Raw genomic sequence first — 25,569 nt, forward strand, 5'->3', positions numbered from 1 at the left:
CAGGCCTCAGCTGGAAAGCAAGCCCAGCCCCTTGGGCCAGGGTCCATTCAACCTTTCCTTTTAACAAAATCCTGTGAAATAATTTGTTCACTCAGGGTTAACTCAAGCATATATATATGTGTGTTTTGGGGAAACCACACAAACAAAAGTGTACTTTACCCAGCTGTATTGTAGGAAAATGGATTATTCCTGTTTTTTTTTTTTTTCTTAGTTTTAATTGTGTTTTCAGATTTTCTACAGTGAGCATGCAGGTTTTTTTTTTTTTTTTATGAGAAAACATAAACACTTTTCAAAAACAAACTATCTCCTGGGCCTGGGCCCAGGCAATGAATATGCTTTTAGTGAGAAAAGATGCAAAGTGGAAAGTTTATTTATAGATACCTATCAAGCCTGGGAATAATCCTGCTTTGGTTCAATGCAAATGCCTTTGACCTCCAGAACAGTGACCGGGGCTCTTGCCCACCTCAGCAGAGAGCCTGGCTGGAGAGCAGGCACAAACAATCCCTGGGGGCTGTTCCCATATCACCAGGGACAAATCCTAAATTTGGCATCCACTGGAAGTGAACAAGTTTCCTTTCTTTCCCCCCAGGGGCTCAGACCTGGCAAGTAACTACAATAGGCTGTGGAGTTTTCAAATAAACGTTTTTCCTTCTGAAGAAAGCCTCTTGGTGAATGTCGCATAACTTTCCCAGAAGAGACTCAATTTACCTACTGCCTCTTGTTTAAGAAATAGTTGGCAACAGGATGCAATTTAATTAAAATATCTATTTAAGTGTGTGCCCTCTAGGGTCTCACAGAAATGGATATTTTCCTAATCTTAATCTTATTGACAGTATGGGCTGGGAGGGTTCGATCATGGGGTCAGACTATCTGATGTAAACACACACACATATCCAAACAAGACTTTTAAAACCTTTTAAATGATGTACCAGCAAAAAACAAAATCCTCTAATTTCTAGAATTTACAAAAATTCTTGGGAATGCAAAACTTCTGGTATTTTCTATTTGGCTTCAGAAGGTATGGAAAAAGCCCTAATTGTGGAATTTCTTTTTCCAAGAACATAAGAAGCAGTGATTTCATTGTGGAACAAAAATTGGAACTTTCTCCTCTTTGATCACCCGAAGCTAAAAAGAAATGTATTGCATGTTTGAGCCATTTGAAAATTGAATTCAGTTTAATATACCAATAGTCTTCCTGGATTAGAACTACTTTCAGGTTTAAAGACTGTTATTTGTGTCATTTTCTCTGTTCCTTTATTGCTATTTTATTGAAAATACAACCTTAGTACTTCTAAAACATTCTCTAGTTTTGCCAGCCTTCCATTCCTAGTTACTGAATGAAGGTACCTCCTGAGTGGCACATATGCACAGGGAGTCCCAAGCATTGAAGTACACACCGCCACACATCAGCACACATTAGTGTTCAAGAGCACTGGAGAACTAGGCTCTGATTAAGACTCACCCATCTTTTGGCTGGTGGTTTGTTTTTTTTTTTTTTTGCTTTGTGAGGTAGGGTTTCACTCTAGCTCAGGCTGACCTGGAATTCACTATGTAGTCTCAGGGTAGCCTCAAACTCATGGTGATCCTCCTACCTCTGCCTCCCAAGTACTGGGATTAAAGGCGTGCGCCACCACGTCCTGCTGGCGGTTTTAAAGAGAATCACTGAACTCAGGAGGCATCTAGCCATTTTCCACATGATCACTGTGGTGTGATGTGACAACTGACTCATAATCACTGTGTGACATGCCACCACTTTTTGGGCTTTCCTAGAGGACTCTAGTCTGCATGTCCTCCAGGGTGCTCACAGAAAAGTTGTAAACAGTGTTCAGTCTCCATGATGGAAGGGCTTCTGCCTACTGACAATGCTCAGCAAAAGTACTAGGACAAATATTCCAATATGTGGTTTGTGCACCTTGAAAGGAACCTGGACCAGGAAAGTTATTGTGGCATCTAAACCACCCACACCCCCTGCTATCCAGTCTTCCTCTCACACACATGTGCCCTTGCTGAAAACTAAAACTCAAAGCCATGCTACAGAGATGGTGCTTACAGTTTCTACCAGGTATGCAACAGATGGGATTATTTCATGCTGTATTGGGCAGGATCTGTTCTTCCCATCTGCATGAATTCTTCAGCTGGAATGGTTAAGAGTATCTGCATGTAAAAGTGTTGACCACCTCAAAACAAAGAGAACACCATGCCATCATTTTTACAGATCACTGTCAGTAGGTTAATGAATATGTGAAAGGCAAATTGTGTTGCTACAGTGGCCCTTGGAAGACAGCCAGGGATCATGGTCAAGAACATGGGTGATGGGCTGGAGGTATGGCTTATTGGTTAATGTGCTTGCCTGCAAAGCATAAGGACCCAGGTTTGGCTCTCCAGAGCCCATGTAAGCCAGATGCACAAGGCGACACGTGCACAGAAGGTCATGCGTGTACACAATATGGCGTGCACATCTGGAGTTTGATTGCATTGGCTAGAGGTCCTGGTGCACTAATTCTCTCTCTCATAAAAATAAAAATAAATAGATAAATAAATTTAGAAGAACATGGGTGAGAGAGACAGAGAAACCAGGTGAGACTCTACAGTGCTATTGCTGGTTATATGGGCAAGATGCTTAATCTTTCTAGCTTCAAGGTGCTGATATTCTATATAATAAAATCAATGACTGCTCCTTCTTCACATGGATGATTTGAAGATTATATGGGACAAGGTACATAGAGGTTTGAGACTAACACATAATTTATCTTTCAACACATGGAATCAATAGGCTGGTGTTTATTGAGCTCATAAAGATATAAGAAAATGTGTGGAACAATGCTAGCAAATCACATCTTGGGCATCTACTTGACACAACAGCCACCCTATCAAAACTAAGAGGCATCTATTTGGCATTACTCATTCTAAGAGAGCTCATAACAATTCCCAGTAATCTTATGTCAAAGCTCACTATCTGTTTCAGAATCTACTGCAAACATGTGGTATGGAATATTCTCTCTCTCTCTCCCCTCCCTCTTTCTTATATTGCTTAACAAAGCTCACTATCTGTTTCAGAATCTACTGCAAACGTGGTATGGAATATTCTCTCTCTCTCTCCCCTCCCTCTTTCTTATATTGCCTATTTTTACAGAACCCATTTTTCCCACTTAATAACAACCACAGCAAATTTCCTTACCTCCTCAGTACATTTCCCTTTTATTGTTTGTGACCTTACATTTTTAATGTGATATTCTGATATACATTATATAATGTTTAAGTCAGGTTAAGCATATCCATCTCAAATATTTGTCCTCTCTTTAAAGTCCCCTTTTGAATCTTATTGAACTATATAGTATACTACTTCCTAGTAATACCTTGGTCCTACAGAACTTTGTACTGCTACATAACTATCATTGAGAACCCAAATGGCTAATATTTCCCCATTCCATTCCCTACCATCCCATTACTGGCAATCTTCACTATACTATTGTTATGAGATCTTTTTTTTTGTTGTTTCACATATGAGTATATGAAGAGGATCAGACATTCCTTGCAATTCTGTGCCTACTCATTTCATTTAACAAACTGATCTCAGATGATCATGGCACAGATGAGAGGCTTTCTTTTTTTCTTTTCTTTTTTTTGAATTGGCTCATAGTGGTCCATGACATATAAGTACCACTTTTTTTTTTCTTCATTCACTGGTGAGGGGCATTTATGCTATTTCTATTTCTCTTTTATTGTTCACTTATCATTACTATGTACTCCAGTTGCTTGGTAAACCTCCCCCTTTCCCTTTTAAGGCCTTTGAAAAAGAAGGAAACCTAAAAGTGAATCAGGATTTCAGTAGCTCTACTTGTTTTCCATTACCTATTCACCCCCATACTATGTGCACTGGCTGTCTCTGTCTTCGGAATAAGATTTGCACAGGCTTGGAGGTGGGACAGGCTCTGCAAGCAAAGTCCTATTTTCTCCTTTCATTCCTCTGGAGACTATGCAGACCAGGAAACCAAAGGTTTTGTCTGCTGCCAAACTGCTGAAGCTGATCAGATTGAAAGGACAGACTCCAGGCTGCAACTCTCTTGCTCAACTCCTAATGACAGGGACTCAAAGACCTAGCAAATACAGAACCAGTGTTCTGTGTTTGCACTCATTGCTGGGGGACGGACACTGGCTTGTCTTGTGCCCATACTTGATAATGGGCACTAGATGCCATCTTGTCCTCTGAGTGCCCATATTCAGTGACAAGTGGTTTATTATGTACCTGCAATTAGTGACCAGTGCTGGCCAGTGGTTTATCATGCGCCCTGTGGAAGAAACCAGCTTGGACACCTGCATGGTAAAGAAATGCAACCAGATTTCCTTACTCCATATGAGCTTCCAGGGTTGCAGGACCATGGAGCAGAACAGCAAAAGCACTGAGATATGTAAACAGTCAGTGCCAATTAAGGATCACCCTGGCTCAATAAAATGTCTTTATGAGGTAATTAGCAGTTCATAAAATCTGTTGAGTAACTTGGAAAGCTCTGCACCCCTGCCTGTGTGCTCTCACTGTTAGAGAGCCCTTGGGAGATATTAGCTCTCACTGTGATGAATCACACGCCATCCGCAAGGTAGAGAGCAACTGCTCACTCACAGGAGAATGATCAGAATGTCTTTCTGCCTCTGGTGACTGTAAAGGGTTTCCAGACAGCCAAGCTGAACACTATACTATTAAAGGAGGCAGACGGGGGTGAGATCAGAGAAGGAGGGGAACTGATAGTGGCCTTATCCTCAGACTCAGGATTCACCTTCCTTACAGGAGGAATGCACTAGATCTCCTTGCAGAATTGCATGGAAAATTACAGAGGAAGAATATAAAGTTCCTAGAAGTGCCCCCAAACCACTTGTATGGCCCATAAGTATGTACTTACGGATCAATATGTCCATAGGTAGCAGTGTTACTGAAGTTTGCAGCCAGCACCTGTTGAGTACCTACAGTCTCCCCTGCACATTTCTCACATGAACCCCATGATGAACATCCCCAGTATAAAAATAAGCATCTCATATTTAGGAGTTAACTGACTAGGTTTACCTTTAAGCCTGTATCCTTAAGTGTTTTCCTAAATTCAGAACCCTGTTACAAATGGAAAAGCTACCCTTAAACATGAAACACTAAAAACTAGTCATAACAAACAAAAAAACCTCATAAAGGAAAAATACCTTCTACCAAACTGCTATGAAGAGATGATAATTATTCTCTGTCAAGAGTTACAGGACATCCAGCACATGCATGGTGCTATGTCACTGCAGAAACATACATGCCTCTGGGAAGACGACAGGATATGTAGGCACATGGGCAGATGAGTAGGCGGACACATAGGTGGATGGATGCAAGTATGCATGGGAAGGGTAGGTGATGAATAGAAAGATAGGTGAGTGAATGCACGGGTCAGGAGTTGGAAGAGTGGGAGGATATATGAATGGATGGATGGGAGGGTGCATGACTGAAGGGGTGGGTAAATAGATGGGTGGGTGGACAAATGAGAAGTCGGGAAAATGCACAGATAGGGTGGGTAGATAGACAGCTGGGTGGGGGGGGGTACATGGATGGGTAGGTGAATTGACAGGCAAGTGTTTCAGGTGGGATAGAGAGTGGATGAGTGGGTGGGTGATTTGGAAAGGCTCATGGGGTTACTCCATTTAATTATCTACTACGCTGTTGATATTGGCCAACATTGGTACAAAGCCATTTTCCTTTCCCTATGCTCTAGCCTTTGCATTGATTTTTGGTTTAACTAGAATATTTATTACTACTTAATGCTCTATTGTATTTAGGTTTTTCCTCTTACATTAGGGTTTAAGCATTATAACATCCTCAACTTGGCCTTTTCATGGCTGTTCACCAAGACTGAGATAAGTGTCTGGCAAAGAGTAGGTATGATAAACTTTTGTGAGACAGATGCATGGATTAGTAGAAGAATATATATACATAATGTCACACACAATTTATATATATATATATATATGTGTATATATATATATATATATATATATATATATATATATATATATATATGATATCAGTTACACTTATACATGAGTTACCATGAATCACAAAAAAAAAAAATGGGCTGAACTTTTGATAAAAGTAAGTTGGCTAGCATATATTTTCTACTGGACCCAAGGCTTAATGTACCTTCAAGACTAGGACTTTGAGGTGGGACACAAAGAGCCCTATTCCTTATAATTTCTCACTAGTCACTTTTACTTATCAATGTGTCATCAGGATGTGAGCAGGAAACTATGATGTGAGGTTCTGGGAAAGCAATCATTGAGGACAAGTCTGTTCATGATATGTACACAGATAGGGTTTATAATCAGTTCCTTTTTGTTCTTGACTGTTTCATTAATCAGAGATTGCTATGTCAGAGTCTGATAGGCCAATGCATTTGCAATAAGGAAGGGACATTTTAAGCATTAAGTGTTGGCCAGGAAGGATGTGTGGTCCTTACGGCAGAGGAACTGGGGTGAGGCTGCCCAGTTGAGTCACTGCAGTTAGCTTGGGATACTGCAGCTGTGTCTCCACCAAACACACCTTCTCTGTCTGCTACTCTGCACTCCATGAGCAGGGATATAGCCCAAAACTGAGCTCCAAAGCCATCCACAGAGAGTTCACTGGGTATGGGCCCAGCTCTCCAGAACTGCTGTCAGAAGGAGAAGAACCAAGCCCACCTCAACTTAACAGTTGTTTAGGAAAAACAAGTCCTGCTCTTTTACAGTGATCCTTCCGAACATCCAGCTTTCTTCCCACGAAGAGTACCAAGAAATGAAAGGGAAAGATTTTTAAAGAACAATGACTCTCCAATTCCCTAGTCTTGTAAATATGATCATTGAGCAAAAATGTGAGCATTATGATGCAAATAAGCTATTGGACTGTTTCCTTGTTATGTTCTAAGCAGAAAAGTTGATTAACTTTAAGATGCTTTGTCTTGGAAGCATAAAGTCTTGAGGCAAATTAGGACACCCAGAATCCTGACTCAAGTCGTACATGAAGCAGCCAAGACCTAAATTCTGGTTCTGACTTTCACTGAGAACTGTGTGACCTTGGGAAAGCTCCTCATGGACAAGTCACTCCATGTCTCTGGGTTTATTTTTCTATAAAATGAGAAGGCTTGGGCTGGAGAGATGACTTAGTGGTTAAGACACTTGACTTTGAAGTCTAAGGACCTAGGTTTGACTCCCCAGAATCCATATAAGCCAGATCCACATGGTGATGCATGATTGTCAAGTTTGTTTGCAGTGGTCTGAGGCCCTGGTGCACCCATTCTTTCTCTCTCTCTCTCTCTCTCATAAAAAAGAGTTAAATGAAATATTTAAAAATGAGAAGACTTGCTGGAACAATCACTTGCTTAGCTAATTTCATGACATCTTCTTATGTCCTGAAATTGCATCTTCTTTGACCTCTGCTCCTATACCCAAGACATCATGCCTCTCTGACTGGCAGGATATATTTCATGTTGCCCACTTCTACCATTTCTTCTGTCCTTCTTCAGGCTACTTCCTGACAATGCTTGCAGCCCTAGTTTAGATACCACCTGCTGGTTCAAAGAAGCAGCCTCAGACTTCCAGCCTCTGAAAATGAACTCCAGACGCATGCTTCACCCTGTGCATCTGGCTTACCTGGGTACCGGGGAATTGAACCTGGGTACTTAGACTTCACAGGCAAGTGTCTTAACCACTAAGCCATCTCTCCAGTCCTACAACACACTTTTTGTCACCCTTTGAGACTTGGCTCAGGTTCCCTGCTGCGCCATAAGTATACCTTAAATGCCAGTAGCTCACCTGAACCCAGGCAGGGCCTGGTCACAGTTGTGATGAAGGAAAAGTACAGATAGAAGTCTCTGGGGGCGGGGAGATGCACAAACATACTAGACCCTTAACCACCAATGGCTGTACTTGGTCTTTACCTGGCCTGAAACTCCCACATAACCAGTGTTCTCACCATTCCACATTAACAGAGGAGCTAACCAAGACTTCCACAATGAGACCCAGGATATCACTGGACCAAGGTCACAGAGCTGACAGTGGCAGAGCCAAGATTCAAGAGCAGGTAGTCTTAACCCTGGGGCAACTAAGTCAACCCTGGAGACTCAACTTCTGCCTGCACAACTAAAATGCAATGAGCGATGCCTTCCTGGCAGAGCTGAAGCCACGGCCACTTCTGGGACACACATATCTGCCTCATTAGTGACGCACAAGCTCCCTGTTAAGATACACACTACACAGTGGCACTTCAGATGGAGCACCCTAAAAATAGCCTCTGGGGAAATATGTCCCCACAGGGCGCCTTGTCCCAGGTCTGGCACAACAAAGGAATGACAGCAGCCCTTTTCAGGCTACAGTCATGTGATGATTAAAGGTAAGGTCCTTGCTGTTGCAGCTGATAGTCACTGTGGGGAAGGTTGCTGCACTCTGACCCATCACAAACTCCCCTCTGAATCCATGCAATCAGGTGTTGCCCTCAGGTGACCTGGGCTGCCTCATCCATGTGATCTGAGCCACAGTTCTCCTCTCTGCCTCCTCACATTCTCTGACTCTTCATTCGGGCCAGGGCTAGGAATCAAACTCAGAGCTCTGTACATGCCTCGAAAGCACTCTCCACACTGAGCTACATTCCCAGGCCCTACTTAAACAGTTTTAATTCCACCCACTCTTTCTTTACTGCCCCCACACCCCCATCCCACCCTTGAAAATCTGCTGGACTCTGAGGATTCATTTCTAGTCATGGACCCTTTACTTCTCCTCATTTCCCTGCAGCCACCAAAAGGGCCCCTGCTTGAAGCCTTCCTCTCTAGGCGGCCCCTTCTGCACAAGGCACCTGACTGCTTTTAAGCCTCCCACTTAACCTGGGTGCTCTCTCCTTCACCTGTTCACTTTCATTCATATTTGGGGTTCTGAGTGGCTGACTGCTGTATTCTTCCCACTCTAAACTTTACCATGCAGTAACCTCACACAACTGCAGTTGACATACCAACATTTGGATGCCTATTGCTACCTCAGATCCACCTGTCCAACCCTTACCTGCCATCTCTCCCTGATACTTCACTCCTCCTTCTTTTTCTCTTTATTTTTTCATTTGTTTGAGAGCAACAGACAGACAGAGAGAAAAAGGCAGATAGATAGAGAGAGAATGGGCATGCCAGGCTCTCCCACCACTGCAAATGAACTCTAGATGCATGATGCGCCCCCTTGTGCAACTGGCTTACATGAGTCCTGGAGAATTGAACCTTGAACTGGGGTCCTTAGGCTTCACAGGCAAGCGCTTAACTGCTAAGCCATCTCTCCAGCCCTCTTCCTTCTTTCCTAACTGCCCTTCCCATAACTTTGATAGTCATAATTCACTGGCTCAAGCTTTGTGATGGCAGTGGTTACTTTCCTTGTTGCCATGACAAAATAACTGACAAGAAGCAACTTAGGGGAGAACTGGTTATTTTCACATGCAGTTCAAAGGAATACAGCTCATCATGGCGGAGAAGGCATGGCAGAAGTGGGAGGTGTTTGTTCACATCGTATGTGCAGGCAGAGAGCTGGGAGTAGACAGGAAGTGGGGGTGGGCTATCAAAACTAAGGTCCTGCCCCCAAATGATACACTTTTTCTATGAATGTTCTGTCTCCTAAAGCTTCCACAACCTTCTGAAACAGTGCCACTAGCTGGAGACCAAATGTTCAAACATATCAGCCTATGGGGGGCATTTCATATTCAAACTACCACTGTGACCTTTCTCTCATGTCCCACCCACTGTCACTCTGATAAATGTCTGGCACCTTTTCCCTTCTCTGTTTCCTCTGCTCCATCCTGCTTCAGGCAATGCTAACTCTATCTTTGAACCATTCCATAGTTCATGTTGGGCTCTCTGTGCCCCATACTGCATACTACAGGTCAACTTAACAAAGACAACAAAGAGTTCAGATGCCAAAATCCCATGGGATCAGATTCCTTTCTTTAGCTCTCAAAGCCTGTTCCACCACACCTGCCTCATCAGAACCTGGCATGCATTCTCTCTACCTCACACCCTCCATTCTTTCCCATACCATCCCCCTCCACCTCATATTTCCCAGTGCCCTTCTTGGGGTCTAAATATATCTTATAAGGCCTACTACAAGTTTTACCTCCTACTGTGAGTGTCTCATCCTGAAATACTTCTTCCCCACATGAATCCTTTAACAAGTATGCATGTATATTGTTCAATCAGTAACCACTTGGGATAGATCTTCCAGTCTTTTAAAACAAATTTCATTTTTTTTTTAATCTCTAATGTCAGATTTACAACTAAACTATCAGTTCCTGCCTGTACTTTTGTCTTCTTTGCTGCTATTTTGAAGCCATTTTCCTATGAGATTAGGCCCCTCTGATGGAGCAGAAGGGACCAAGAAGGAACCAGGGGTCCTGATGCCACCAGCAAGTGGGGACTGAGTTTGATCCATTAGACTATATGTACGGACAGCATCCCCAAGCATTATCCTCCACTCATAAACATCCTGTCCACATGCCCACCTCCCAACCCCTTGTAAACACTGGCTCCTGCTCAACTCCCCAATTATTTCATGCTCAGCTCTCCTTTGAGTATGTCAGCTTGCCCTGAACCTCCTCCTGCTGCTGAAGGGACAGATGGAAGGGTGCTGGCATGAAATGCAATTGCACAGCACACAATGTCTCAGTTAACAGTTGCTGCAGATGCACCAGTGTCCTTCTAAGATTGCAATGGAGTCTAAATTTTTCTACTACCTACTATTCTTTCTCTGTTTAGATGCACAAATATAATAGTGTTACAGGTGCCTGCAGTGTTGAGTACACTAGTATGCTGAATGGGTGTGTAGATTCAAAGCATCAGGCTACTACACATAGTTGAGGTGTGCAACTGGTGATCCCATATAAGTTGGTCTAAGTGTGATATATGCACAGGAAGAAATGGATATCTCAGAACAGGATCCCACTGTCAAGCAGCATATGACTGTATACCAAGATGCATGCCTCAGCCCTTGCGGAGTGAAATTGCTTGTTCTATGGCACTCCTAAAAGCTCTCCTATTGATGCCCACTTGCCTTCTAGCATCTTTCACTGTCCAAGTCTTTCATCTGTTATGCCTGCTTAGACCAAGTGAGGATGTATCAGCTTTGGTGGGGACTGCAGATGAAACAGTGAACCTTCTCCCTGTAGCAAGGACCCACCCTCTATAGCCAGGCTGGGTTTCTCCATGTGAATAATTCCAGTCTGAACCTTCTTGTCCTCCTCCTCTTCTTTTTCTCACCAACCCATGTAACTTAATCTACAAAATTCTTGGGGTCTGAAAACCCCCACTTCTCCCTGGGAATGCCTGAAAAGCTTCAATTTTCCTCAATGCCTCAACTACATAGCCTGCACTAGGAACTAAGTTATTTCAGTTAATGTAGCTGTTGTTGGGAAGTGTTTTAGTGAGCACACACTGGAAGGCAAGGGGAGTTTCTGTGGCAGGAGTCAGGGGGCAGTTCTGCATTCTCTCACTGTTGCCTAGCCCTGATGTCCTTTCTTCGTGCTGTTGGCACACTGCTACTACCAGGCTTGGCTGATTCCCCATGTTTGCACAGCCCAGGGCAAGCACAGTTCAGTGCTCATAATAACAATAAATTATGCCTGTAATTTAAAATAAAGGCCTGGGAAGAAACACTAATTGCAGGTCAGTCTCCATCCTGCAGCCCTCCCAAGAGTACAGGTTTTCTTTCCAGGTCTTTCTTTCTGCTGCCCTCCCTTCAAGTCCCTACACAGGTATTTAGCTTAAACTAGAATTGAATTTTAAAGAGCCAGCAGGTTACCAGTTGCCCACACAGCTTTGTGAACTGTGGAGATCTAAGTAAGAGCCCGTGTCTTATTTTCCTTGGAAGTAGGAGAGGAAGGTACTGATTATTTTGCATTTATTTCTGCATTCTTAAGGTTCAGACAAATGGATTTAGGTTGAGACTTCAACAAAGAGAAGGGGGCAATGAAGACCCTAAGCTTCGCTCCTAGGAAGTGAGGCTGTACTACAATGGTGCAAGAGAGGATGAGCAAGCAGAGGAAAGCAAGTGAGGAAATACTGTGGTTTGAATCTGAAATGTTCCCCCACAGCCACCTGTTTTCTGGTCCCCAGGTGGTGGTGCTGTTCTGAGTGGCTGAGAGGCCTGCAGATGACGGTGTTGAGCTGGAAGAAGGAGGTCACTGGGGGTGAGCCTTTGAAGGTGTCCTCAGCGCCCACTACAGTCCTTAATTCCTGCTCTTCCATGATGCGAAGAGCCTTCACCCCACACTCCCACTGAGAACTGAGAAGACGCACCATGCCTTTCCCCCATGATGGACTGGAAACCTCTGAAACCATGAGTCAAAATAAATCTTTCCTGTCAGATTGTTGCTATCAGGCATTTTGGTTATAGCAATGCAAAGCACATAATGGATACAGGGAGTCACCTGTTTAGGGCAAATGCCTACTGAATATCTCATTTCTGTACACAGTGATCCGATGAATATCTGCCACTGGGAACTCAGTTATTCCAGTTGATGCAGCTTTCTGTGGGAAGTGTTCTAGGGAGCACACACTGGAGGACAAGTGGGTACTGGTCACCTATTAGGCAAGCACTTCTCTTTTATCCTTTGAGTAAGCCAGAAACTAAGGCTCAGAGAGGTTCAGTGTCCAAATTCACAAAGCTGTATGCAGCAGGCCCACACATGTGTCAGACTGGGAGCACGGGCCTTCCTCAATATTGCCTCCCACAGTCAAAACCTCTGAACGACCTTTGGACCTCACAATTTTATGAGAAATCTATGTCTCAGTTATGTTTTAAACCAAGTAATGAAGTTTGATCATGAGTGACATTTCCTATATCAACGAAAGATGATTTTGAACAATTGTAATAGTTTCTGTCCTGGTCTGACAAGTCTTATCTAGCTTAGGTGATGGCCGGGGCACACATCAGTGATGAAGGGAATCCTGGGACACATCAGAGCATGGAACTAAAGCCCATCACCTGCTCTTTCTCCACCGCAAGCTTTCTGCCCTTGGCACATGAAAGAAGGGGGCCAGGTCATTGCAGCCATTAGCACAGGAGCCAAGCCAAAATCAATGATCATTTATTGCAGGGGTAGACTCTCCAGCAGGAGTATTTGTGGTCACCCAGTGCAAGCTTCAAGACCCAAGGTCCTCTGGGATCCTGTCTGTGTGATGGGGACGCCAATAACAGCTGCTGATAGCCTTGCTGCAGTAATGCAATCCAAGTGTAGAACTCACTCCCCAGTGTAGAGGAGAGCCCTGTCTTGTCCCTTCTGGTAATTTGACATGGTGACTCTTTCTTGTGGTGTCAGGGTCCCCCAGTGACCTGACAGGGTCTTCTTTTCTCCCTCTAGTTCAGGTGAGACCCAAACTCTTCTTCCCTAAGAAGCTATATGACTAGGACTTCTAGACCACTGGCTATTTCCTTGTTGTGTCGGTGGACTTAGGGTCTCCAGTTCAAGGAGACAGCTTTGATGGATAAGCTGCTACTGTACTTGAACTTTTTGACAGTCAACACATGCCCTTTTCCTTCTCACAAAGTACTCAAGTTTCCTGGGCTCCTGTTCCCCTGTGATATGATGGCACTCTATTCAGCTCCCTGGTCATCCTCTATGGATGCAGGGACTGGATGGAGGCTTCAGTGACCACCTGAGCTTGGCTGAAGTGTTCAAATGATAGGACGACACCTCCCACTCGGACATGGCTCTTCACTGAACCCACATACTATCCATGGTCAACTATTTCTAGAGGCATTCTCCACTAGGCCAATGTCACCTCTTGAGTATAGCTTTGTGGGTTTTGTTAGCGCTTTGCTATGTTGAGTCATGAAGTGAATGACGTGGTCCTTCGGCTTCGAGGTTACTACATTCTCGGAGGATTAAAACAACTGTGACAAGGAAGAGCCTTAAAGCCCTTCTTTTTTTTTTTTTTTTTTTATGTGCTTGAAAAGCTGAAGCCCAAGAAAGATAAGCTCCATTCCTCTCTGTTACCCAATTTGACCTCTGAGGGTGAGGTACTTGGTCAAGTATGAGCCACTTTAATCTCCAAGGCTTGTAACTGAGAAGATTAAAATAGGGTGACATTTGGAAGACACATCAAGGACAAATACTGGCACAAAGTATACCAGAATAAATGGCACTTACAGTCATAGAACACCCACCTCGAGCAACGGGGAGTCTCTCGCTTTACTGGCCTGTTTCTGCAGGGTTCTGCCCTCTACCTCTTCTTCCTGTCTGTGACTGTCCCCTCCTGAAGCTTCAGTCCCCATGTGAGGATGAGTCTCTGGCTCTCACTTCCTCTATAACAGGTTCAGCTTTTGAACTGGAAGAAAGCTGCCAGGCTGAGCCATTCCAGATAACCCAGTAAACTGAGACATTCTCTGATGTTCAAAATCACTTGCGTAAAATCTCCTCGGTCACTCACGTCAGTATCTGTGGCTGATGACTCTTCTTACTCACCCACTCAACAATCAGACCCTGAGTTCTGCCCACCCGCCAAGGACACTGCAAGGAGCACAGGACATGCTGAGAACAATGCTGAGCTCCTGCCCTTCACAGCTGATGCTCCAGTTGGGAGAAGGAGAGTGTAAACAAGTAACTGAGTTGACTTCTCACACTGCTGGTATTGACTGTATCATGGGGGGGGGGGGAGCAGGGCAGTTTCTACCAAGTAGCTTTAGTTGCTATTTTTCATGAAGACACAGGAAGGCCTGTCAAATGAGTTGGCATTTTGTAGATAGAAGAAGTAAATAAGGAAACGAGCCACTTGGACACCAGAATGAGTATCCCTGGCAGCAAGGGTGGGTGGCAGAGTAATATCATGAGGCAGTACCAAGTTGGGAACATTTTAGAAGAGGGAAGAAGTGTAGGGTTTGTAAAGCACAGTGGATAAAGTGGGGGTTGCAGACATCCTCGTCACATTGGACCTAGACTGTGACTATAAAGACTCGAATTTCTCAGGTCTAGGCTTAAATCACTCAACTTTCTATAACTGTGATAAGATGCACAGCATAGGCTATTCATTTAGCTTACAGTTCTGGAGGTTTCAAGTTTAATATCAGGAGACTCCATTGGTTTGTCCTTTGTTGGGGGGGGTTAGTAAATGGCCACATCACAGTGAGGACATCTCCAACCAGAGTGGGAGGAAAAGATCAGCAGGGTCCTACAATACCTTTTAGGGCACACCCAATGGCTTCAGGATCTTTTATAAGACCTCAAGTCTTTCATAAGGCCTCAATAACACCTTTTGATACCACTACCCTTGGGGCCAAACCTTTGACCATTGGACTTTGTAGGACATAAGGAGGCATATCACACCTAAATCTAACCAAACAACACACACTGTTTTGATCTGACTTGTTTCAGGGGGTGAGTATAGATGCTGTACTTGGAACATGCTGGTCAGGCAGCCACTGTGATGACACATGACAGATGGAAGAGTTGGTTGGAATGAAATGACTGGCTGGTAATGGAGTGAGGAGGGCATCCCAAACCTGCTTTCAAGGCTATCCTGACTCAATGACCGGATCACAGGGATAGCTGAGAAAATAATCAGAGCTTCCCAGAACCGCCCAATGGCTCTCATCCCATCACGTACAACTAGACTTGAAGCTTATGGCACAAAACTGCCGTCCTGTCAAGAGATCAAAAAGGTTTCTCAAGTGGGAAAATAGGTCTGGCCAAACTCTTAATCAACAACAAAGTTTGTTTTATAGTCAGCTGTGGGCAATGGAATTCTAACAGGAAGTGAACGCCTACACAGAAGTCTAGTAATTACAGAAATCTACTTATTATAAAGTGATATATGAAGATTTATGATTGTATGCCAACACTACTCAATATGCCGCTGATGGATGACTCCCAATAAACACAAGCTGTTAATAAGTGTTCTAGGGAGAAGTGAAAAGGCTTCCTAGACCAAATGAAACTGAGAGACACTGAGTTGATACAGTTAAGTACTCAGTCTCTCTCTATCTCTATCTCTCTGCAGAGCATCTTTGGGCCTTTCATATGTTAATGGGCAGCAACTTACTTCAAAATGGATCTTTATGGAGACCATATTATCTTGTGGTTGATGTTTCAATGGGGTCTGTTCCAAGAGTAATATTATTTGAAACACTTTGGGGAAACACTGAGCAGGTTTATAAGCATCACTTGAGCATCTATTCTGAGGGCCTGCAGCCTGAAATGCAACCAAAAAAAAAACAAAATTACTCATTGCTGTGATCAAATATGTGACAAGCAGTAGTTTAAGGAAGAAGGATTTATTTTAGCTTACACTTCCTGGGATACAGTCCATGGTGGTGGGAGAGGAATGGCAGCAGTAAGCTGGCCGGTCACATTACATCCTCAGTCATGAAGAGAAAGGGAACAGGAAGTAGAACAGGGCTATTAAATCTCAAGGTCATCCACAAAGGACCCACTTCCTCCAGCAAGGTTCCATCTTCTAAAGGTTCCACAGCTTTCCCAACAGCATCACCAGCTTATAACCAATTGTTCAAACACAGGCACCTATGGGGTGCATTTCACACTCATACAAGTGGGTCCTATGCTGGGTGCTGGTAGTAAAAAGAAAAAGGCACTTAGTGGTGGTTTGCCCTCAGGGACACACGCACATGCTGCTCTCTTCCGCCTGCATACGTGTAGCTCTTCAGCCAGGGTGAAGGTGAAGAGGAAGCAGAGGAGAATGCACAGTGCTTCTCCTCATAGCATCTCTGCCCACTGACCCCACCCTGAGCAGGTGCAGTTGGGAAAGGCTTCAATGGGATGCACACATTTTTAAAAATATTCCTCAATTAACATCACTTGCTACCCGCAGTGTTCAGAAAGGAACATTCCTGAGACATAGATTGAGTGCTTTGACATAGATTCACCATCAAACCACAAAAGTCCCTAATGGGGATGAAGGTTTTTTTTTTTTTTTTTTTAAATTCATTATTACTAGTTATTTGAGAGTGAGAGAATATGGGCACACTGGGGCCTTCAGTCACTGCAAACTAACTCCAGATGTGTGCCTCCCTTGTGTGCATGTGCAACATTGCACACTTGCATCAGTAAGTGTGTGGCTTACATGGGACCTGGAGATTCGAACATGGGTTCTTAGGTTCTGCAGGCAAGCACCTTAACTGCTAAGCCATCTCTCCAGCCCCAGATCTAGTGTTTAATGGGAAAGCCCTATCCACACGCCTTTCCATTCAGACCCTTTGAAGGAGATTTGTGTTGTGGTTAGGATTGCAGGAAACTGATACTTGCAAGTATTTAGTGACCTCACCAAGGCCATACATATCATAGTGGGGGAGCCCAACCCAAATGCTGGCCTCTTGTCACAGTCTTGCTCTCTTCTGTCACTGAGCTGTGTGCACTGGTTGATAACCCCAGAAGAACTGTGTCTTGCTTATTTCAATTTCAGAGATGTGCTTCCAGAAACTAGGATGAAGCCTGCGTTCACAGACTACCCAACCATAAAGAAGGGGATGACTGAGCACAGCAAAGAATGTGGGAGGCCGTGCAGCCCTTCACCTTGACTGGCTGGTGGCTGGGGTTACTGAGAAGAAAAACAAGTTGGTACAGTGAAATGTCAAAGTGCACAAATGTCATTTCAACAATAAAACATGTCAGAAATAACATTTTTCCGTCTCCCAAGAAGTGACACCATCTATACCATGGTGCAAAACAATTTTATACATCAGAAATCCATAAAAATCTCTTCAAGTGGAATTTCTATGGATAAAAGATTGCTCTTGGTAGAGAGAGAGTTTATCTGCCTTCCTGTCTATAATTGGTGCTGCCAATGCTGATCTGAGTTTTGAACAATCTAAATTTTAGTTTCCGTTTTACATTCTCACATGTCATATAAATGATTATGGTGCCCATTATTGGTTTCTACTTATAGTAATCAATTTGCAAAATTCACTGAATATTGCTGATAAAGCAATCTGTACTTTACCTGTATTATATACGATATATATCTATGCATACAGATTTATTCACAAACATAGTAAAAATCTTTGTTTTATCCATGTGATTGTAAACCTAATTCATTATTTTGGAGTCCATATGGCTTCTCTAGAATCTGTGAAAATGATTCTGGATTATTTTACTATGAATGCTCAATAAGGAGGCCACAGATGAAAGAATTTAAAAAGAAAAATGTTAACTTCTTTCCAATGTATAAGCTGCATTATCTTCCCCAACCCCATGAACAACAGGCATTTCTGGTCCAGGTTTACAGAACAGCCAACTGGAATTTAGGAAGGAAAGGCCACCTGTCCCTTGGGGATGTTCTCTTTGATGAAGGGGTGCGTATACAGATTGCTTAGGTCAGGTTAGATCGGATTCATTTCAACTCCCGTGGAAGCAATCTCAAGTTATATAGGCCTGTGAAGTGGGTGTGAGGGAAGGTAGTGCATGTGCATGTACCTGTGTATGTGTGCGCATTTGTGAGGAAAAGAAAAAATAGCCTTTGACTCACCAGAAGGCTCCATGGAGACAAAGAGTGAGGCCATTCTCAGCTTGTTGAAGAAAAGGGGTCTGTGATGGGGTACTCCTGCTCTCTGAGCCACCTTCTTCAGAAGAGGGTCCTCTCAGCTCTATCAGAGAATAGGCACATGGACCACTGGCCCAAAACTGAGGAGGACTCATGGTGTTAGGCTGGTTTCCTCCAAAGTCACCAACTTTTCCTTAAAAACATTTTCTCAGAGTTTGAAAATGAAATCCCTGTCTTTGAAGAGAATAAATTTAGGGTTAGGTCTCTGCATCTTGGGCAAAATACTCATGCTACTCTCAGGATACTCTCTGTATGTGTTCAGGGATTGTCACCTACATTTTACTGACGATGCCTCAAAAGTTTCAGGAAAGGAAGAATACCTGTGGCAATCTCCTTCCCGATTTTACTCCCAGTTCTGACTTTCATAAGAACCTGCTAATACCTTCTACAAACCTGAAGGAGATTCTTACCATCAATCTAGATAGCCTACTTTCCTGGTTACTCTCTCACCACTCAAGGACCCATGGGCATCCTCTGTGATTTATCACAGGGCCCTTTTGTGGCTTCTTCTGGTGTAAGTCTGTCTCTGCACTGTCCCTATCCAAGGACACCCAGGCTAAGGGATGGCTCGTGGGTAAGAGTTCTTCATGTATTTAATGTAAGAGTCATCGTCTCAGGCTCCATCAGTGTTCAGATCATATATGCATCCAGCATTCCCTCAGCTGAACCCTCCATGAACTCCACCATGATAGGGTGCCATTGTGTTTCCAGTGCAGAACAAAGCCTGCATAAATTTTGTCCCTGTATGTTCAGCAAACACCTTTAACATTACCAGGTTTTAGGATAACAAATGAAACCTTTGTTTTTAGGGTAAACATTTCTTTAATTAATTAATTCATTTGAGAGAGGGAGAGAGAGAGACAGAGACAGAGAATGGGTGCGCCAGGGCCTCCAGGCACTGCAAATAAATTCCAGGCGCATGCACCACCTTGTGCATCTGGCTTATGTGGGTCCTGGGGAGTCGAACTGAGATCCTTTGGCTTTTCAGGCAAATGCCTTAACCACATCTCTGTAGCACCCAAATGGTACCTTTCATACACACAAACTTTACCTAAAGGGTCTTTACCTAAAGGAAAATATATGACTTGGTCCTAAATGCATTGCCAGGAACACATTCCAGTTCCTTTGTGTTGACTGGAACGTTACTCACTTTGTGCATAACCTCTTGTACAGAGCACATGAGTGTTTAGCCAGCATAATATCAGAAGTTATAGCATTTGTTATAACACGATTCCCAAACTATCACTAATGCTTTTTTCTTTTCCTGCTATTCCTTTATAAATTGACTTGATTAGGTAAAAGACTCTTGCTCACCACATTGGAGATCAAATTAAGAAGATATTGCTAAGGGGATTCAGAGCTTACAAAGCTCTGTTCTTAGTGGGGAACTTTTTTTTTTTTTTTTGACAGCTTTCTCCACACTGGACATGTTTATCCAATTTAGTAACTTTACTATAGCTTATTTTGGGAGCACTGGGATTCTAGTTTTAAAAAAGAATCACATCTTTAGATATAGTCAGTCATTTAAATAAATAGAAAACTGGGTTTATTTTTTTTTTTTTGAATTTTTTTTCAGCACACCTCAAAGTGTTTGATATAGCTAAGTGATAGCATGTGGAAGACAGCTCAAGTAGAAAGATGGCAGAAGGTACAGCGGAAGATGATCTCCACCAGGGAATCAAAACACCATTGCTTGCAGAAGAAGCAGTCACAGAGACTGACTTCTATCAGCTTGTGACCAAATGGGCCTCTCACCGTAAAAGCATTTTTGCTCTGTAGCAGGACACTTCACTTTTTTCTTTTTTCACTTTTTTTTTTTTTGGTTTATCATTTATTTATTTATTTGAGAGCAACAAGCAGAGAGAAAAAGGGAGAGAGAGAGAGAATGGGCATGTCAGGGCCTCTAGCCACTGCAAACGAACTGCAGACGCATGTGCCCCCTTGTGCAACTGGCTAACATGGGTCCTGGGGAATCGAACCTCCAACTGGGGTCCTTAGGCTTCACAGGCAAGCGCTTAACCACTAAGCCATCTCTCTAGGCCAGGACACTTCACTTCTATCACATGATAGGATCAGATGCTATCTGATATTCTTGAAAGTTCCAGTTTATGCTACTCTGTGTAGATCTTTGTGAAGCAACAGGATGCTCTCTGAGAACTAGGAGAAAGGGAAAGACCATATTTCCTCACAAAAAGAATGCCAATGATCCATAGAAATGCCACCACAAACAGAACCACCTGAGACCAGACTGATGCCTGAACTTAGTCCTTCCTGCTTGTTGTCTTCTAGGCTTTATGAGGCACAGATATAAATGAGGGGGTTCTTTCTCTCTTTCTCTCTCTCTCTGGAAATGAGTTATCATGAACGAGCACCACACCCAACAGCAGGCAGAACTGCACCCACGGACCCAGAGCCTCCCAGCTTGCCCCATGCATGGCAGCCTGCCCTCCTAGGCACTCCTTTAAACAGGGATCATGGAGGCACTGGTGGGTGCTGGACAGAGCTGCTCTCCTGCCAGCTTGAAACATGGAACAGAAAGGTGAGTTCTTTTACCTGCCCCCAGACCCTGTCTGAATGTGAGTACACCCAGACTGAACCACATAGGATATCAACATGGCAGGGACTGGTGGGTCATTGGGCTCCAGATGCCCTTGGAGTGGTCAGCACTGTGGACACTCATTGCTGTTCCTCTCTTGCTAAACTCACAGTTTCCATTAAAATCATTTTAGTGAATTTGTTGGCACACAGGGTATGGTAACATTGAATCTAGGCAGCTATAATATTGGGCTTTTGTTATTCATTTTGCCAGTAAAACAGCCAATCACCCATTCATTTATTCAATAGCACTCAAGCATCTACACTGCTCATTACTTAGTGAAGCAAAATTATTGCAACACCTGCCTCCTCCCCACCCTAGAAGGGTCACCAGCATGACCACCATCTCCTCACCGACTAACATCCAGTGTTTGTTGTAGGGCAGACACACTGCACTATGGTGCCTCACACCCATGGCTTTGACTACCCCAACAATACCATGAGGTAGACATTATTATCCCTATCAAACCATAGGACACAAAAGCTCAGTAGGGTTGCGGCTAGCAGGTGTCAGAGCCTAGAATGTCACTCAGGTTTGCCAGACTCCAAAGACAGATTCCTCAGCACAGCTCATCCAGCATACACACACACACACAAACACACAAACATGAGTCACCTGGAACTAACATGGTCACTAGCTGGAGCTACTCCAGTCCCGCTTCAGAAGGTCTGGGTGAAAGTCAGAATTCTGGCTCTATAACCAGGCATTGAAATGGTCCATGTATCAACTGTGATGATGCAGCAAGCCTAATTTGCATATTTCAGTTAATTCAGATGATCATTAGGAATCCAAAATACAAGCTGACAGCTCCAGCTGCTGAGCAGGTGACAACAAAATCCTCATGTGGTTTATCTCCTGCCATGCACTGCTGATGGGTAGTACTGCTAGGCATTGCCTGCCTCCATGCCACCTTACTTGAGTCAAATAACCATGGTCTCTTTGGGATGACCATCTGACTACTGAAGATGACCCCCTGGCCCTGTTTCCATGAATTCCATAGAAGAACTATCTAATGTTGTATGTACCTGATGCAATAGTGAAAACTGTAAGGACAGTTCTTCACTCCTATACAAAAGCTACTGCATCTACTGAATTTTGTTTTAGTCTGACCATGAATCTCTGGCCTTTCCCACAGAGTCTGGGATTCTATAACAACACAACAAAGAAAATGGCAGAGAACCTCGGGAAGGAAAGTCCTGCAGTGAAAGAAGAATGAGTAGGCTTGTTCTAGTGGCTGAGGCCAACATATGAGAGGCAAGCTCTTGAGAAATAATAAAGGAATAATGAGCCCAAGCAAAGTATCCTCCATAGAGCATCCTTTATTAAGCTAAGGACATATATGAATACCCTCCACTGGGAATGAGAGGACAAGCATACATCATTTCAACTTGTCAGCATTTAACCAAGTGGTAGTGTTTGGACTACCATGTATGCCCTCATGCAGTTAACATTTACAGAGTGCTTGCAAGATGCTATGACCATTTTACTATGCTATGCCTCACGCTAGCCACAGAGACACAGAAATAAATAGCATGACAAAATATTCTTTCCTCCCAGGTTGCTACAGAGCAGAGACAGGGGAATAAGACACTTAAAGATGGAAAAAAATATCCATTTGTTACTATCAAAAGGCTCCCAGTCCAGGGTCCAGTTTGGCAATAAGATTGAATATAGGGGGAAGTGAAAGGCTCTCTGTATCTGAGTTTGCACCAAAGATTCATCCAACCAGAAACTTGAAAAATTCTCAAAAATATTCATCTATACTAAACATTCATGCCACCACTCTCTAAGCAATATAATCTGGCAACAATTGACACAGTGTTTGTACTGTATTAGGACTTGTAAGAAATCTAGAGATGATTTAAAGTGTACAGGAAGTTTTAGGCTTTATGCAAATATACCACCATATAAAGGGACTTGAACATTCTCAGATTTGGCCATCCAGAGAGAATCTTGGGGCCTATAGATACAACGGGGCAACTGCACTCTCCTCACTTCATTTTACAATACTGTGAAATGAGCAAGTGTCCTTACCCCAGTTTTATAGAGGTGACAACTGAGGTTCAAGGTACTTAGCAAGTGATGGCATCACTCGATTGGTGAGCACAACAGAGACAAGGTAAATTACAGGAATCTGTGCACAATTAACACAGCACACAGACCACAGACATAGGTACCCTTCACATTCTACAAGAAAGGATTTTTTAATTAACTGAGCTAATTTAATTGGAGGAGATATGCATTGGGGAAGGTTTAATTCAATACTACAGAATATTCAATAACCATTGAGTTCCCTGTCTACTCCAGGCCCTCTCAAAGAGAAAACTACAAGCACCAGTTTCCCAGAATAGCCTTACCATGAAGCTCTCAATCTACCATGTGCAAGTTAAGCAAATCAGATTAATTGTTTGGAAAGGCTGAAATCAGTAAGAAGAAAAATCCTCAGAATGACAAGTAGGAGTAACAGACTCGTATCCCATTTTAATGTTTTCCTTAATGGCAAAGAGAAAAAGCTCTAAATAAGTTCCACACTGCTCTGCTGTCATCACCTGGGCTTTCTGGAATTATAAGAAGTATTGTCAGATGAATAGAAACTCATTACTTTGTGCACATAGGTCCTGAGGAAGTGCAGGATTCAAAAGCCTCTCAGAGTGAGTTCCACGGGCTGGTTTCTTCTTTCTGGTGCATCTTAGTGACAAGGCCTGTGTGGCTGGATATTGCATGCCTTGGAACTGGGCCCTGCTTCTTATCCAGAACACTTATCCCCTGACGTAGCAGTAGGGATGCCTTCTTTCCCTGTGGATGGAGGTCCAAGTTGAGATTGAAGGGATCTTCAGTCTTCAACCAGGCATCTGCTCCATGAATTATGGACCCTCCCCTCCTCTCTGAAGACTCGGAGTTCCAGGAGCCATGAGCTTAAAAATTGACTCCACAGTTTCTTCCCTAAGAGGCCTTATGTAATGGGTCTTAACAGTGTGCAAGAAAAAGGGGACACTTTCAAACCTTTAATGGCAGGATGGAAAAGCTGGCATTGAGTAGGCACCTATCCAAAGAGCTAGTAACAAAGAAGTCATGAGAGTCCTTGAACTTCATTCTTCACATGTCTAAAATGCTTGCCCAAGGGGACGAATTCAGTATGAATAAATACTGGCTACCTGGAAGGTTGGGCAAGGCCAAAGAACTTTACCACATGACCAGCTACAACATTCTAAGAATACAAACACACCCTCTGTGCTGATTACAAAACAAACTACATTGTTCTGTGTCCTTTTGGGCCAGCTTCATGTCACTAACTCTTTTCCTGAGGATGAAGCTGAAATCCACACAGTCTAACCATCATACAGACATTTTTACCACATGAGACTGTCTTCGGGCCCCAGTACCAGGCATGGTTATTCCAAGATAGGTGGGTCCTAGAGGCTGGGGCGGGAGGTGCTGACCCATTCGACCCTGAAGGCTAGGCTGACAAGTAGTCACTCAAGCCAGGAGGCTCCCTCCTAACCGGCCACTACAGTCGCAGTGCAAGGCTGTGGCACAAGACAAGCTCCAGCTAAGCAGCATCCGGTCCGGCCCGTGTGTCGGGGTCAATTACCAGGCCCCAGGTGGAATATTTTCCTTTCCAGGACAAACTCACACTGTCCGGCCAGAGGTCTACATGGATACAGAACCTTTCCTCCCCAGTACTCAAAGCCATCTAGCTACTCATTTACAGACAATGGTTTAAAAGGCAAATTGTGCTTGTTTTTGATGAAGCGTTCACAGCGAGGTCTTGGCAATGAATGGCTGAAAAATGAGGTACGTGGGGTGAGCCGGCTAGTAGCTATTAAGTTGAAGCTGACAAGGTGAATAACATCTTTAGGAGGCAGTGGCAAAACAAAGATAGGCAGACTGATCAGCCTTTCTCCTGATTTCAGTCCTCCAAGGGAAATGAAAAGCCCACACGAAAAGCTCTTCAATGACTCCAGATTCAGAGATAACAGAGCATCCCAAGTTGCCAAGGCAACAATGACCGAGCACAAGATGAATATATGTGTACACACACGTGGCCATGGGCACCGGCAGCCATGCACAGGGACAGACCCAACCAAACGCAATGTCCCCAGCTACAGGCTGGATCTCAGCATAGCTCCTGTGGGCAGATTTGCACGGTGCTCATGGCTGCTGCTTCAATAAACAATATAAAGAATCTTAAGCATATACACATAGAGAAAATATTTTTTACTACCGTTAATGTTCTTCAACCTTAACAGGCATTAATTAACACTGAGTAGCACTGACTTCTGGACTCTTTGTCACTGAATTTTCTATTGAGTACTTAAAACATTACAGTTACAGTGTTGAATATTCTCATTTGCTTTAATTTAACCCAATTTCTCCTCCTGCCCTTCTGAACTTTGAGATGTATTG

At 43.5% G+C, this 25,569-nt stretch overlaps 1 protein-coding gene and 1 long non-coding RNA gene across 3 annotated transcripts in view; one reads left to right on the forward strand and one right to left on the reverse strand.

The window, feature by feature from the left end:
* The window catches only part of LOC123459239, a 76,349-nt gene extending 64,116 nt beyond the window's left edge, over positions 1–12,233 (forward strand). The window contains exon 5 of the long non-coding RNA XR_006636122.1: positions 12,129–12,233. This is a non-coding gene — a long non-coding RNA (uncharacterized LOC123459239). The remainder of the gene's footprint in view (positions 1–12,128) is intronic.
* Slco3a1 (solute carrier organic anion transporter family member 3A1) overlaps positions 1–25,569 on the reverse strand; it is a 306,863-nt gene that overhangs the window by 138,667 nt on the left and 142,627 nt on the right. The gene's annotated exons all lie outside the window — the stretch shown is intronic.

The sequence above is a fragment of the Jaculus jaculus genome, chromosome 3, assembly GCF_020740685.1.
Source record: "Jaculus jaculus isolate mJacJac1 chromosome 3, mJacJac1.mat.Y.cur, whole genome shotgun sequence".
NCBI lineage: Eukaryota > Metazoa > Chordata > Mammalia > Rodentia > Dipodidae > Jaculus > Jaculus jaculus.